The following is a 14,831-nucleotide window of genomic DNA, read 5'->3' on the forward strand; positions in this document are numbered from 1 at the left end:
GGTAGTTGAAATCATAGGAGAATATCTTTATAATAGCCTTATTAGGGTACAAAAATACTACCAAGGGAAAATTTTTATTAATTGTATGACATTAAAATTAGAAACTTCTCTTCACCCCAAACACCATTAAAAGATGAAATGCATAGCCACAATGAAAGAAAATATTTTTATATACAAAATAAACCAAGGAAACAGAATATATAAAGAATCACTGAACACACATTGGACTTCCAGTTTCAACTCTGACCTGTAAAGAGCTTGTAAATTATCACTGTCATCCTTACAAGAAAAAGCCAGACAATCAGACAATCAACAACTTTTGTTTGACCCATCAGAGAACTGAGGTTTCAGGAAAAACCACCATCGCAATCTGGAGGGACAGGCAAATCCAGAAAGTCAAGGTCAAGATCTGATTACCTGGAGTAGCAGCCACAGGAGCCATGCTTAATGGTAAATTTGGTGAATTGCTGGAGGTTGAAAGTGGACTAGCATGAAAGCCAGAAACTCCTGGGGACCTCCACCCTTTAGTAGCCTTTACCTCCAGGAAACCCACCAGGTTCTCATTGTGAACACCTGGGGGAAAAAAAGATTCCCTTCTTGGTTCTGGAAGAGAGAGGGAAAAGGTAATCATTTTGGACTACTCTTAGAGTCTTCTCCATAACAAAAGCCTATGCTAAAGGGAAAAGTATTTTTCTAAGCCTTATCCTATCTGGGAGAAGGGAATTCCTCCCAATCTATCTCCCCCTAGCACTCCTGCTTCTCCAGAGGGGAGGGGGAGCAACAAAATGTAGTCACAGGTGTTAGAGCTTAGAGGAAATCGATTGAGAATGCTGCAGCCAGAGAAGGGAGTTGGGGAATAGGGAGAAAAAAAATTGTTCACTGGAGATAGAATTTGTGAACATCATGGCCCTGAGACACAGGTCCACGAAAAAGATTAAGATTTAATTAGAAAATTACAGAATGTTCCACTCACACCTCACCATTTATAGACTAACTCCTTCACATTTATAGAATACTCCATCCAACAATAGAAGGACACATTCTTCTCAAGCTCATATGGAACATTCACTCATATAGACCATAAAACGCACCTTAACACTTTTAAAACACTAGAAATCATACAAATTATGTTCTCTGACCACAATGGAATTAAACTAGAAATAAATAACCAAAAAATAGCTGAAAAAATCCTAAATATTTGGAAATTAAACAACATACAGTACTTCTAAATAACCCCTGGGTCAAAGGAGTCTCAAGAGAAATTAAAGAAGCCTCATAAGAGATAGAAAGCAAAGACAAGTTGAATTTAGTAAAGTGGGGGAAAAACCTTGCACAGGCAGTTCACAAGAAAGGATTTTCAAATAGCTGAATAAATATGTGAAAAATTGCTCAACATAGTCACCAGAAAAATGCAAATTAAAATGATAAAATTTTAAAAATGACAGCTGTAGATGGTGAGAAGGACAGAAGTCAACTGGAATGCTGATGAGAGTATAAACTGGTATGATAACTTTGGAAAACTGTTTGACAGTATCTGAACCTGCGCATATGCCATGATCCAAGACTTTCTCTTCAAGGAATATAGCAAGCAGTAATGTGCCAAAATGTTTTTTTAAGTACAAGACTTTTCACAGAATGATTCATAATACCCAAACCAGAACATAATCTAAACAGTCCTCAATAGAAGGCATAACATGCTACATGCAACAACATGAATGAATCTCAAATCAAAAACCTGAATGAAAGACTCAACCCGAAATGATCCAAATGGTATGATTTCTTACATATAAAATTCAAAAAGAGGCAAAAATAATTATTGATATTAGAAAGCAGAATAGTGGTTACCTGTGGAGAGGTAGGATAGAGTGATAAGGTGGGTGATGTCCAGAGGGTATTTCTAATATGCTGGTGATGTTTCATTTCTTGACTTTGTTGGTTACATGACCTGTTCTTTTTGTGACAATTCATCAACCTATACACTTTGATTTTATGTATTTTCCATAAGATGCTTCATTTTGATAAAATGGATTTATTTTTAAAATTGAAGATAAAATACAAAATTTCATGGTGTGGAATACTGCCCTTATTGTTCCAGCACTTATGGCTCCATACCACCTAAGTACTCTTATTCTCTGCATCTAAGACATTAATATAATCTTAAGATATTTAAAGAGCTGTTTTAGCAGACTCTTGCTTTTTGTAGGAAAATATAAAGTTGTTCATTTTGCAAGTTTGACTTACATTTCAAGAAGTTATGTGATTTCCTGTTTGATAAAGGAAAGGTCCTTGTTTAAATAATAAATGACCTCTCTGTGTCCTCTACAGTATTAGAAAAACATCATTCTGTAAAATTCTTTTTAAGTTATCAGTTTCTTTTTGGGGTTATTGATATTCCATCCAATGTCAGAGAAGTGGGCTGAAATACCTGTGGTTGGATTCCTGTAAGCGCAGGGCCAGGGCCCTTGGTGTTGCTAGCTTAACTGCTTTATGTTTCTTCTTACAGGTGTACATAATTCACCTTAATGCATTAATACTTGACTAGTCTTTAGCCTTAAGATGACATTTTTTTTGTCCATACAGCAAATAAGAAAGTATAGAATTTTAAGTCAGATTGCAATTTGATAAATGTACCTGTTCTTTGATGATTAGACTATTAAAGATGCAAGGGTAACTAATTTAACTAAAGGATTTTCTTTAGGTAGCCACACAGCAAATTGCATTCTTATATTAATATATAATCACTAGAATTCTAATTCAAATAGTTAATTCTCCCCAAAATATTTTTCATTATTTTGGGGACAAAGTGATCCACGATTTCTTTTTTTCTTTTTTAAATTCTGGACGAATTTTATGTTTGAGTCTACAAAATTGCATGAAGGCTAAACTCGAGAGACTTCCTATCATTCTAAAATTCCTCCCAAATCATTTTTAGGACACTTTCTTATAAATATCACCCTTGAAAGCACATACAATTCCATTTGTTCCACATTTTATGATCTTAAGCTACATAGGGCTGAACTCAGTTATTCATGGAATATCAAATATGATAGGAAGACAAACCTGAGAGAAACATTTACAGTACAATAGCATAACTTGCTAAATTCCTCATCACCATTCTCTGAAAAAAACTTCTCAAGCCTTTCTCCTCTTTATTTTAGCAATGGATTGAAGAAAATGTGCGAATTTCTCTTGACATGAAAATATTTCAATGCACAGTGATCTTGCCAGACAGATTTAGTATTTTCTGCATAACTGATACAGGAACTCCTATACAACTCTCTTCCATCCTATTGTAAAGGTCAGAAAAAAGCAGCAAACTGGGAGGGAAATAGCTTATTGCCAGAGTAGTAATGTCTGAAGGCTTTCAAAGTATGTTTGTTTTCTCCTCCTTCTGACTGTTTGTCTCCATTTTCTTCTCACAGCTCACAAAATGTAGGGGTTTTGTTGTTGTTAACACAGCTGTTCTTTGTAGGTTTTTTTGTTTTCCTTCTCCAGATTCTTCTCTGCATTCTTGTCTATGCAGTATTTGACTTGCTCAGTTCCTGCCTGATTGCATCAATGAGCTCTTCTTTTAGCTTAGTTAATTCTTTTCTCATTTCATCTAAAATGTCCTGCTTCAGCCTGTCATAATCTAGTCCCTCTGTCTGGACTCCATTGACACTGGGCTGTGACAAGGGCACAGATTTTGGTCTGTATAATGAATCATAGGATCTGTTGTCAAAAACAATCTGATTTTTCCTTGGAGAATCCCATCTGGAACAACAGACTTGCTGCCATTCATTGTATTTGTTCTTTCCCAAGGTTTTCTTGTCGGTTCAGGTGTACTTGTTGAAGAAGCCTTAGAAGTTACAGGCTCTGAATTTTCATTTTGTCCTCTTTCTGTTAGGTTTCTATTGTTGATCCCTTTACAGCAATTCTTCTCCTCCTGGCCAGCAGGGTACTCATTCCTTCCATTAAACCACTACCCCCTAAAGGAAGGAGTCCATTTCCACGACCCCTATCTGTTTTAGATGAGGCCGAATTCACACCAGTGGTGTTCCCTCCACTTGGGAAGGAGGCATCCTCCAACCATGACACTTTCCTAAGTTTTGCTCCAGCAATTGCAGCTGCAAGTCCAGTTGAAGGGCGATTGTCTACAGACATGGATCCCCAAAAAAATCCAGATGCAGGGAGGGTAGCAGCAGGAGGTGATGAGGGAGAAGGGGGTACTTGATTAGGAAGAGGCGGTGGAGGAAGCAGAGGCAGGGGCCCTGAGGACAGAAGTGGAGGGAGTGGAGGAGGCCCTGGGGGAGGAGGGAGCACTGCTGATGCCTGGGCAGGACGTGGTGGGAGTGCAGGAGGGAGTGGAGGTTCAGGTGGTCCCAAGACAATGCCCTGTTGGGCTGGAGTCTCGGCCAGCTGAGAGACTGCCTGCAAGCCTGGCTCAGAAGAAGAGGCTCCCAGCACAGAGTTTAGAGGAGTCTCCACAGAGGCAGGGGCAGCTGCAGAGGGAGAAGGGAGAACACTAGGCTTGGATGAGGGAGTTGAGGCAATAGGCGTGCTTGGAGGAGGAGAAGCTCTCATCCACAGTGTGAGAGTGGTGCGAGGGAAGGCGGTGGTGGGCTGGTAGAGACACTGGATGTGTGACAGAGTCGAGCAGCCCGCTGGGTGCCGCTGGTGATGGAGGCATCTGGGGCACAGGATAAGAAACACAACTGGGGAGGACAGGCCTTGGACCAGTAGCTCTGCATGCAGGGGAGAGGAGACGGAGGGAGGGGTGAGAAACTGGAAGTAGACCAGGCACAGGGCTTCGTAGCTGGAGGTTGAAGAGAGGGTGTGCTCACAAGAGAAGAAGGTCGAGAGTTTTTGTTCAGAGGATGAGGAACTGTAGCATAATAGGGAAGAACAGGGTGGAAGGCTGAACCTAGAGATGTTGCAAAACGTGTCTTGGAGTGTCGAAGTGGTGGTGTAGGGGGTGTAGAAGTAGGTGGCAAAGCAGTCACTACAGCGTAATCAGGAGTGGCCTCTGACACTGGAGTTGAGATGACTTTAGCATATGATGGAGGAGGTGCTGAAGGAGGCTGGCAACTGGCACACTCAGGAAGTGGAGCACGATACAGGGAGCTGTCGGAGGATGGAGCGGCATTTGACATTCTTCGCTCTCGCTTGCATTCCAGTTGCTCCCTTTCTAGCTGCTCTTGCCGCTCTCATTCTTGGCTTTCCCAGTCCAGCCTCTCCAGCCTCTCCCGCTCTTTTCTCTCCCGCTCCAGGTGATTCTGACGTTCGCTTTCTTGTCTCTCTCTCTCCAGCTGCTCCTGTTCTAGTCGCTCCCTCTTCAGCCTTTCCCTTTCTAACCTCTCCCTCTCCAATCTCTCCCTTTCCATTCTTTCTCTCTTCAGCCTTTCCCACTCCAGCTCCTTTTGTTGTTGATGTTCTTGTTGTTGCCTTCTTTGAATTTCCAATTCTTCTTGTGATGGGCCATTCTGAACTTGGGCAGGTAGTTGTGAATTTTGTCTAGGCAATGTTGACCCTGTTTCCTGTGAATTCAACACTTCTAAGGCATGCATCATGGCACTTGTGAAGACATTGGCATCTTCTTTGCTGCCAAAGTTGAGACCATACACCTGTCTAGCATCCCGCCATTGGTGGAAGGTCTGTGTAGCTTGATTGTACTTCAACCCTTTAGGAATGGCACAATTTATCACTACCTGATGGTCCTGAATCTTCCTGCCCACCGCTCTGAATGTGTTGTTTCCTGTATGATGATATATATGAACTCTGCTGAACCCGGTTGAACCACCAGCTGGCACCCACTTTTTATTGGCATCATCATAGACCATCAAAGCAGTTCTTGCCTGACAGATACTCTGTTCACTTATTATTTTAAATGTATCATGCCACTCCCTTCTGGTCTGCAGAGTTTCTGCTGAAAAATCAGCTGATAACCTTATAGGAGTTCCCTTGTATGTTATTTGTTGCTTTTCTCTTGCTGCTTTTAATATTTTCTCTTTATCTTTAACTTTTGTCATTTTGATTACAATGTGTCATGGTGTATTCCTCTGTGGGTTTATCCTGTATGGAACTCTCCATGCTTCCTGGACTTGGATGATTGTTTCCTTTCCCAGGTTAGGGAAGTTTTCAGCTATTATCTCTTCAAATATGTTCTCAGGCCATTTCTCTCTCTCTCTTCTCCTTCTGGGACCCCAATAATGTGAATGTTATTGTGCTTAATGTTGTTCCAGAGGTCTCTTACACTGTTCTCTTTTCTTTTCATTCTTTTTTCTGCTCCACAGTAGTGATTTCTCTTACTCTGTCTTCCAGCTCACTGATCCATTCTGCTTCATTTACTCTACTATTGATTCCTTCCAGTGTGTTTTTCACTTCAGTTATTGTATTGTTCAACTCTGTTTGGTTGTTCTTTATATTTTCTAACTCTGTGAAAAAATCCTTCTAACTTATCCATTTTTCTCCCGAGTCCTTGGATCACCTTTACAATCCTTACTCTGAACTCTTTCTCAGGTAGATTGCCTATCTCCACATCACTTGGTTCTTCTGGAGTTTTATCTTGTTCCTTCATCTGAAACACATTCCTCTGCCACCTCATTTGGGGTTAATTACGTTTCTCAACTTTGGAGGAGTAGCCTTCTGTAGGAGACAACCTATGGGTCCTAGCAGTGCACTCACTCAAGGGCCAGGGGCCAGCGGTCCCAGGGTAGTGTCTGGCCTGCGTTTGCAGACTACAGGCTGCTGGATTGTAGGTTTCTTCCTTCTGATTTCTGCCGCCTCGTGGGTGAGGCTGGTCTAGAAGCTTGTGTAGGCTTCCTGGCAAGAAGGGCTGATGCCTGCCCACTGGCGGGTGGAGCTGGGTCCTGGCCCTCTGGTAGGCGGGGTTGTGTGATCATGAAGTTTTTAGGCAACTTGTCTGCTAATGAGTGGGGCTGTGTTCCCACCTGGTTAGTTGTTTGGCCTGAGGCACCGGACACTGAAGTCTATAGACTGTTGGGTGGGGCCAGGTCTTTGTGCTAATGACCCAAGCGAGATGTCTGCCTCAAGGAGAGTTCATGCAGATGAATAATCCCCAGTATATCTGCCACCAGCTTTTATGGCCCCAGCATGAGCCACAGCCAGCCCCACCTCCCCAGGAGACCCTCCAAGACCAGCAGGTAGGTCTGGCCCAGACTCCTATGAATTTACTGCTTTTGCCCTTGGTCCCAGTGCACGTGAGATTTTGTGCAATCCCTTTAAGGGTAAAGTCTCTGGTTCCCCCATTCCTGTGGAGCTCCTGCAATTAAGCCCCACTGGCCTTCAAATCCAAATGATCTGGGGGGTGGCACCTCTTCCCGATGCCAGACCCCCAGGCTGGGAAGACTGATGTGGGCCTCAGAAATCTCACTCCTATGGGAGAGCCTCTGCAAGGTCACCCACGGGAGTGGGTGGGTAAGGATTTGATTATATTTCGAGTGCACCCGTCCTACCATCTCGTTGTGCTTTCTTCTTTATGCCTTTAGACGTAGAAGATCTTTTCCTGTAGGTTCCAGTCTTTTTTATTGGTGGTTGTTCAGATGTTAGTTGTGATTTTGGTGTGTTCATGAGAGGAGGTAAGCTCAAGGTCCTTCCACTCCGTGATCTTGAAAGACTCCCCAGGATTTCTTTTTTATTATTGATATTTTGTCCTATTTTAGTTAACTAATAACTGTCAAGCCCATTTTTAAAATATTTAAAGAAAATAAGTTATGTACATTGAATGTATTAATTCATCAAGATATTTTAGTCCTCTAGAAAAAAAATTAGTTAATAAAAAGTAATATGAAAAGCACCAGTTTTATATCTTGTGTTTTGAAACTAAAATGAGAAGTGGGAACTATATTTTATGGTTGGAGGATATGGAAAGCCTTCTCACACTAATATAGCTTTTGGGTATCCGAATATATATGGCTATTGTTAACAAAAAATGAATTATTGCAGTCTCTTGGGCTGTACATTGTGTATCATAAAGTGTTCATTGTATCAGTCTTTGCCAGGTTCCTACCATTCGATCAGTCCCAAGAATTAGATACTTTACATATCGGTGAGCCAAGCACTAACTCATTATATAATGGTTCACACTAGCTTTTGCTTTTATTTTTTCTTTTTCCATTTCTCAAATATTTATCTTCCCCTTTTCCTTTCAAATTAAAAATAAGCCTGTATGACTCCTGTAAGATGGAGAAAGAGGCAGTATTGAGTAATGGGAAAATGAATAAACTTGGAATTTGGCAGCTTGTCTTCTAGTCCTGGCATTAGCCTTCAACATTTTTTGGGCACCTCAGTCTGAGTCTCAGTTTCCTCATTCATAAAATGTGGGTAATAACTCTTATTCCACTTACCTCAGTACTTGTTGTTAACAACTGAGGTAAATGTGAAAGTTCTGTGAAAACCTATTACATAAATGGAAGGTGTTATTTTTACTCCTACTACTTTTATAGATTGATTGGGTCTAGGTTTCTAACATGGTGTCCCTGTGTCTGATTGAGTCATGTCACTCACATTGAATTTATTTTTTAATGGACCTGGAAACTTCAAGAATCTATCCAATGTTGCAACCTGTAGGGACTATTTATTTAAAACTTTTGAAACTAAGCTTATTTGGATGAAAGTGGTTTGCAAAGACTACCCAATTTCCTGTTTTAAATCGTTGTAGAATTAAAAAGAAAAAAAAAAAAAAGCAGGGAGAGGTATCCCTTATGAAATCTGAATCACTGGCAATCTCTGTGGATTTAAGTGTATTAGCCTAGAGCAGAGGGGCTATCTCTTGTAAATGTGTTACCAGGGGGCACCCAAGGCCATTTGCTAAAAGGTATTGGCTTTAGTTCAGTTACTTCTAAGTAACTTCCAGATCTTTTTCCCCATGACCTTACAATTTTGCTCCCCTTGGTAGTCAGCACCGGTCTCCAGACTCTCCCTTTTCCAGACTGTAGTAGTGCTCCCCACCCTTCTTTGCTTGCCTCTAAATGCCAAAGCTTTGAAGTTTCCAAAAAGGAAACTCAGCCTGGTCTTTTGTCTGGTGGCTGCTTTTGAGTATCTCAAACCATTTATTCCATTTATTGGACTTAGGTACACAGGATTAAAAAAATTTATGGAAGGGCTCCTAAAGTTTTGAAATGGTCTGACTCATGTGACCTAGGTCACAATAACCTTTCGGAGTCCCCAGAACTTTCTCGACATACCCTCAGACCTTTCTGACCATTTGCAAGCAGCATTATCAGAGAAGTAGCAGTCCACAGTTCCCAGCAGACTGGTGCAGCCCCAAACCACAGTTCAGAAAGACAGCCTGAATGATAGCAGAAGCACCCTGACTACCATGTGGCTTTGTGTGACAAGAAAATAGTTTGGTCCAGTCATTCTACTTAAGAATTTCCTAAACTTGTCAAGGGGATTTAAACTGTGAAATGGAAAACACTGGCCACTTTTCTCCATAATTTACACGTTAAGGATTTATTATTATGCTAGATTTCATATACTTCTAAATTATATTTTCAGTGCTTACATCAGCTGATTCCTAATTGTGTTTCAGAGAAAAATGCTGAAAATGGCATATGGAATATTGTCAATAAGGAGAAAGGAGGGGTTGGGAATGATTGCCTAGAGCATCGCTAGTAACATATTGGGCACGATTTTCCTCTCCCCCTCAGGAGGGTGTGATAATCTACTCAGCCAAGAGAAATAGTTTAATAATACTGCAGCCAGGGATCTCTGAGAAATGTTTTCAATTCCCTACATTGGTCTTAGCAAAACATTTCTGTGTTAAAATCACTTTCCACTAGTTCACACCACTTACTGGTGGGAAAACACAAAAATCCATCAGGTTGCTCATATCAATCAGTGCACAGTCTTATTTGACTACTGGATATTTTATATTATCCATATTTTAATTTTATAATTAAAATATTTTATATTTATTTTCTTGTTCCAATTTCAACATTTTCTGGTTATTTCACATATATTTCCTTTGTGTATGTCTGTGCCACTACAAGTGGTAATGATTTCCAAAATGCATTTTTGTCTAAATAATATTTTTCCTCCCAAATTTTTTATTTAGATGCAATAATCTAAGAAAGTAACCTCCCCTACTTCCAAAGTCACTGTTTGAGCCAAACACTTTTACTTTCCACTCTGGTCCCTTCCTTTTCTGGCTTCACCCATCTTTCAGACCTGAAGTGAAATAAATGTCCCTTTTTTATAGAAACGTCCCAAAACTTCTTGGAATAGTTCAGGTCTTTCAGTAATACATACACATAGGTCCCAGTACTTTAGGTTCACGTCAAATTATACTGTTCTTAGTAAATACCCATTTGTATAATTGTTTGTGAGAGTTTAATGGCTTCATTTCTGGACTTTAAGCTCCATGAGGGCAGATATCATGCTTGTCTTGAACACTGATGAATTTCCCTTGTCTACCAGAGTACTTGACCCTCAGTAGTAGCTCAAAAATATTTTCGCACGGGTGAAAAATGAATAAAGCAACGTCTCTCTGGCACACAATTTCTGGTGAACCTAAAACATGTGACCCTGATGAAACCTGGAATAAAATCAGGAACACTTATACCCACTAGTTGACCAGGACTAGAAGCAAAGGAGGCAGGAAAGTCTGCTGTCTGAGTCTTGCTTCAGTCGACAAAGTTTTCATGATGTATTAATTCTCCCAGTCTTTTCAAGCTAATTGCCTAATCTGAAGCTGTGTAGAGAGGACCTGTGTTTTGTACTTCTAACATCCTTTGATGGACTATCTTCCAGCTTTAAGTCAAATAGCTTTAGAGTTTAGCCCTAAGAGGTGGGTATATTCTCAGCACTCGGTCCCTTCAACCACTACATAGTCTGTTTGATTCACTCACTCTGATCTGCAGGATGCAAAAGCAGGGATCTAGAATTACTGCTCCCATTGCTCTTAGAAGCTGTCAATAAATGGCTGAAAAGGATGGGACATTTCTTTAACTTTCTTTTTCACCATTTCAGTTGAAGAGATTACCAACAACCATGCTTTTTTAGATCTTGTTGTGCATATTAATAATTTATTGTTTTTCTGATTACTCAGTTATACCAAGGCAGTCATCAGCTGCGTCTACTTGTTTGCCAAACATTAAGAAATGACATAAATAAAAGTCAAGGACAAGGACGGCAAAAACAGCAAATCCTTTGAGCCATTTTATTAGACCCTAAAGAGCCATTTTGATGACAATATTCCTTTGCATTAGTGGAAACAGGCTAAGACCAAATTCTCTCTTGATTTCTCAGTTAAGAAGCTATTGCTTGTTGTGTACCCACAAAGCAGAATTCTTATACGCCCTCTTCTGTAAAAACATGATACAAGAGGCTTGAAGGCCCCAATGATTGTCATGCAATCTTTCAATTCTAGGTAAACTTAAAAATTTGACCTTTAATTTTGTTTCTAAACAAAGTAAACAACTCAAAGTCAGTTTGTTTATTCCAAGTGTCATTGTTATTTGTTTTTGAATATATGTTTGGGAAGGTATACTTTGAGCACAATATTCAACAATTATTAACCAACAAATAATTGTAATTGTCAAAGTCTTTATATACTTAACTTGATTTTAAAAGATGGGGCTTGGATGTTGATTTGAAATGTTTGGTTTGGGCTTCTCTGGTGGCGCAGTGATTAAAATTCCGCCTGCCAATGCAGGGGACATGGATTTGAGCCCTGCTCTGGGAAGATCCCACATGCCATGGAGCAGCTAAGCCCGTGCACCACAACTACTGATCCTGCGCTCTGGAGCCCGCGAACCACAACTGCTGAAGCCTGCGTGCCTAGAGCCCATGCTCCGCAACAAGAGAGGCCACCACAGTGAGAGGCCTGCGCACTGCAGCAAGGAGTGGCCCCCACTTGCCGCAACTAGAGGAAACCTGCGCGCAGCAACAAAGACCCAACGCAGGCAAAAATAAGTAAATAAATAAATAAATTTATTTTTTAAAAAAAGAAATATTTGGTAATCTTGTCTTTCCCTTCACCATAGTACTTGTGCTATCAAAACCAACACGTGGCAGAACTGTAAGGACTAATGCCAAACATATGGTATGCACAACCAGTCAGCATAACCTTTGGAATTCTAATTGCAAAGAAGTGCCAACTGAAAATGCTTCATAGCACACATATGGCCAGTTGAGGATTTCCTAATAGACTGACTTCTCTAAGGCCTGTAAATATCCTTGTCATGTAGAACAAATTTTAATGCTACAAGTAAGACCATGATTAAATACAGTCTTTTAATTGTTTTATGTATTTTTAAGATGTGAAAGTTAAATGTAATTTTCACAACTTTATTAAACCTTTAAAGAGCCTTTTCCAAAACTGTATGCACTCTAGAAGTGCCTGCTAATTACCCTATTTGTTTTTGGCCTGAGGCTAACAGAATTCAGGATGCAATAATTTTCCTTGAACTAAATACATAATAATTCCATGAAGACAACTACCACAGCAGCATAAATCTAATGTCTAGCTAATGCTGTATTTATATTAAGCACTAATCATGGAATCAAAACTTTTCAATTCAAAGGATGCTAAAAATCACCTAGATTAAATGCTTCATTTGATACAGGAGGAAACTGAGATACATAGAAGTTTTTTGACTTGCCCAAAGCACACAGCTTGGATGTGGCTGAGCCCAAAGTGAACCCATGATTTCCTTACCAAATTCCAGTGTTCTTTTCATTACATGACTCTTTCATACAAAAGATATTATCTTATAAAAATAATGTGAGTGGCTCCTTAAGACTTTGTTGAAGTGATTATTTGCTCAGGAACAAAATGAATGTAATTTTGGCCTCTTGTTCAAAGGTCTTTGAGAGGTCCTGTTTCTAGTGTCTTCTCTCTATAGATCCCATCTTGCTCCTTTATATAAAGCTGGTCCTTCCTGCTACTACAGCATCTCAACATATAAAAACCATCTATTGAGCCAGCACCAGTCTCAGATCTTCCTCTACTACCTGTTCTCTCAAACCATTGTTCTAATCTCATCACAAAGCAATAGCCTAAGTGAATTAAGATTAGCTCTAGAGTCTGTGGCCAAATTTAAAAAGTGAAATTTGTTAAGTTGCAGGTTAGCTCTTTTTTGTGGTTACCAAGGTTTAAGGATCAGGCTTTACATCTTTTTTTTTTTTTTTGCAGTACGCGGGCCTCTCACTGTTGTGGCCTCTCCCGTTGCGGAGCACAGGCTCCAGACGCACAGGCTCAACGGCCATGGCTCACGGGCCTAGCCACTCCGCGGCATGTGGGATCTTCCCGGACCAGGGCACGAACCCGTGTCGCCTGTATCAGCAGGCAGACTCTCAACCACTGTACCACCAGGGAAGCACCAGGCTTTATGTCTTGAAGGAAGATGTGGCATATAAATTTAGGTGTGGAAGCAATTGTTGGTGACTATTTCTATTAAATCTGTGAATTAATGGTTCATATTTATGTAAAACAAGAGTGAGAGTATGCTACTATCTTGAACTACCAATCCTCTTTCACTACAGCATTAGTAAAATGATCAAAAATAGCAGAGATATTCATGATTGTTTTGTTCAAACTGGGTCCTTTCTTTTTTGTCATATGACTACATGTCACCTTCTGCCCTACTTCTGCCCCTCATGTTGATTCATACAGGTATTTGTAGAAGCCTTGGATTGAGGCTAACGTATTAACTATCTGATAGGCAAAATTGCTCTAAATTTAGTCTTTACTACAAAAAAGATATCTTTTTTTCCAAAAGACTATTATTTAGAGCAGTTTTAGGTTCACAGTAAAGTTGAGAGGAAGATACAGAGATTTCCCATATAACCTCTGCCCCATTATCAACATTCCCCACTAGACTGGAACATTTGTCTCAGTTGACAAACTTACACTGATACATTATAATCACCCAAAACCCATAGTTTACCTTAGGGTTCACTCTTATTGTACATTTTATGGGTTTGGACAGATGTATAATGACACGTTTCCATCATTACAGCATCATACAGAATATTTTGCCTGCCCTAAAAATCTTTTGTGCTCCACCTATTCATCCTTTCCCCCCCACCACCACTGGCAACCACTGAACTTTTACTGTCTCCATAGCTTTGCTTTCTCCAGAATATCATACACTTGGAATCTTACTGTATGCAGCCTTTTCAGATTGGCTTCTTTACTTAGTAATGTGCATTTAAGGTTCCTCTATGTCTTTACATGGCTTGATACCTCGTTCTTTTTAACTTTGAATAATATTCCACTGTCTGGATATACCATAGTTTATTTACCCATCCACCTGCTAAAGTACATCTTCATTGCTTCCAAGTTTTGGCAATTATCGGTAAAGCTGATAAAACATCCATGTACAAGTTTTTGTGAAGACATACCCAACTTCTTTGGGTAAATACCAAGCAGCACGAGCACTGGATCATGTGAAAGTATGTTTAGTTCTATATAAATCTCCAGATTGTCTTCCAAAGTGGCTGTATCATTTTGCATTCCCACCAGCAATGAATGTGAGTTCCTTGGACTCTACATCCTTGTCAGCACTTAGTGTTGTCAGTGTTCCAAATTTTGGCCATTCTAAATAGGAGTGTAGTGGTATCTCGTTGTTTTAATTTACATTTCCCTGATATGTGATATGGAGAACCTTTTCATATGTTTATTTGCCATCTATATATCTTCTTTGGTGAAGTGTCCAATAATGCCTTTGGCCCATTTTTAAATTGGGTTGCTTGTTTTCTTATTGTTGAGTTTTAAGAGTTCTTCATATATTTTGGATAACAACTTTTTATCATAAGTGTATTTTGCAAATATTTTCTCCCAGTTTGTAGCTTGTCTTCTCATTTTCTTGATATTTACCTTCACA

At 39.9% G+C, this 14,831-nt stretch overlaps 1 pseudogene; it reads right to left on the reverse strand.

The window, feature by feature from the left end:
- Positions 1-3,515: 3,515 nt before the first annotated feature.
- LOC136125661 (protein enabled homolog) lies at positions 3,516-5,852 on the reverse strand (annotated as a pseudogene).
- Positions 5,853-14,831: the final 8,979 nt, after the last annotated feature.

The sequence above is a fragment of the Phocoena phocoena genome, chromosome 7 (genome assembly GCF_963924675.1).
Source record: "Phocoena phocoena chromosome 7, mPhoPho1.1, whole genome shotgun sequence".
Lineage (NCBI taxonomy): Eukaryota > Metazoa > Chordata > Mammalia > Artiodactyla > Phocoenidae > Phocoena > Phocoena phocoena.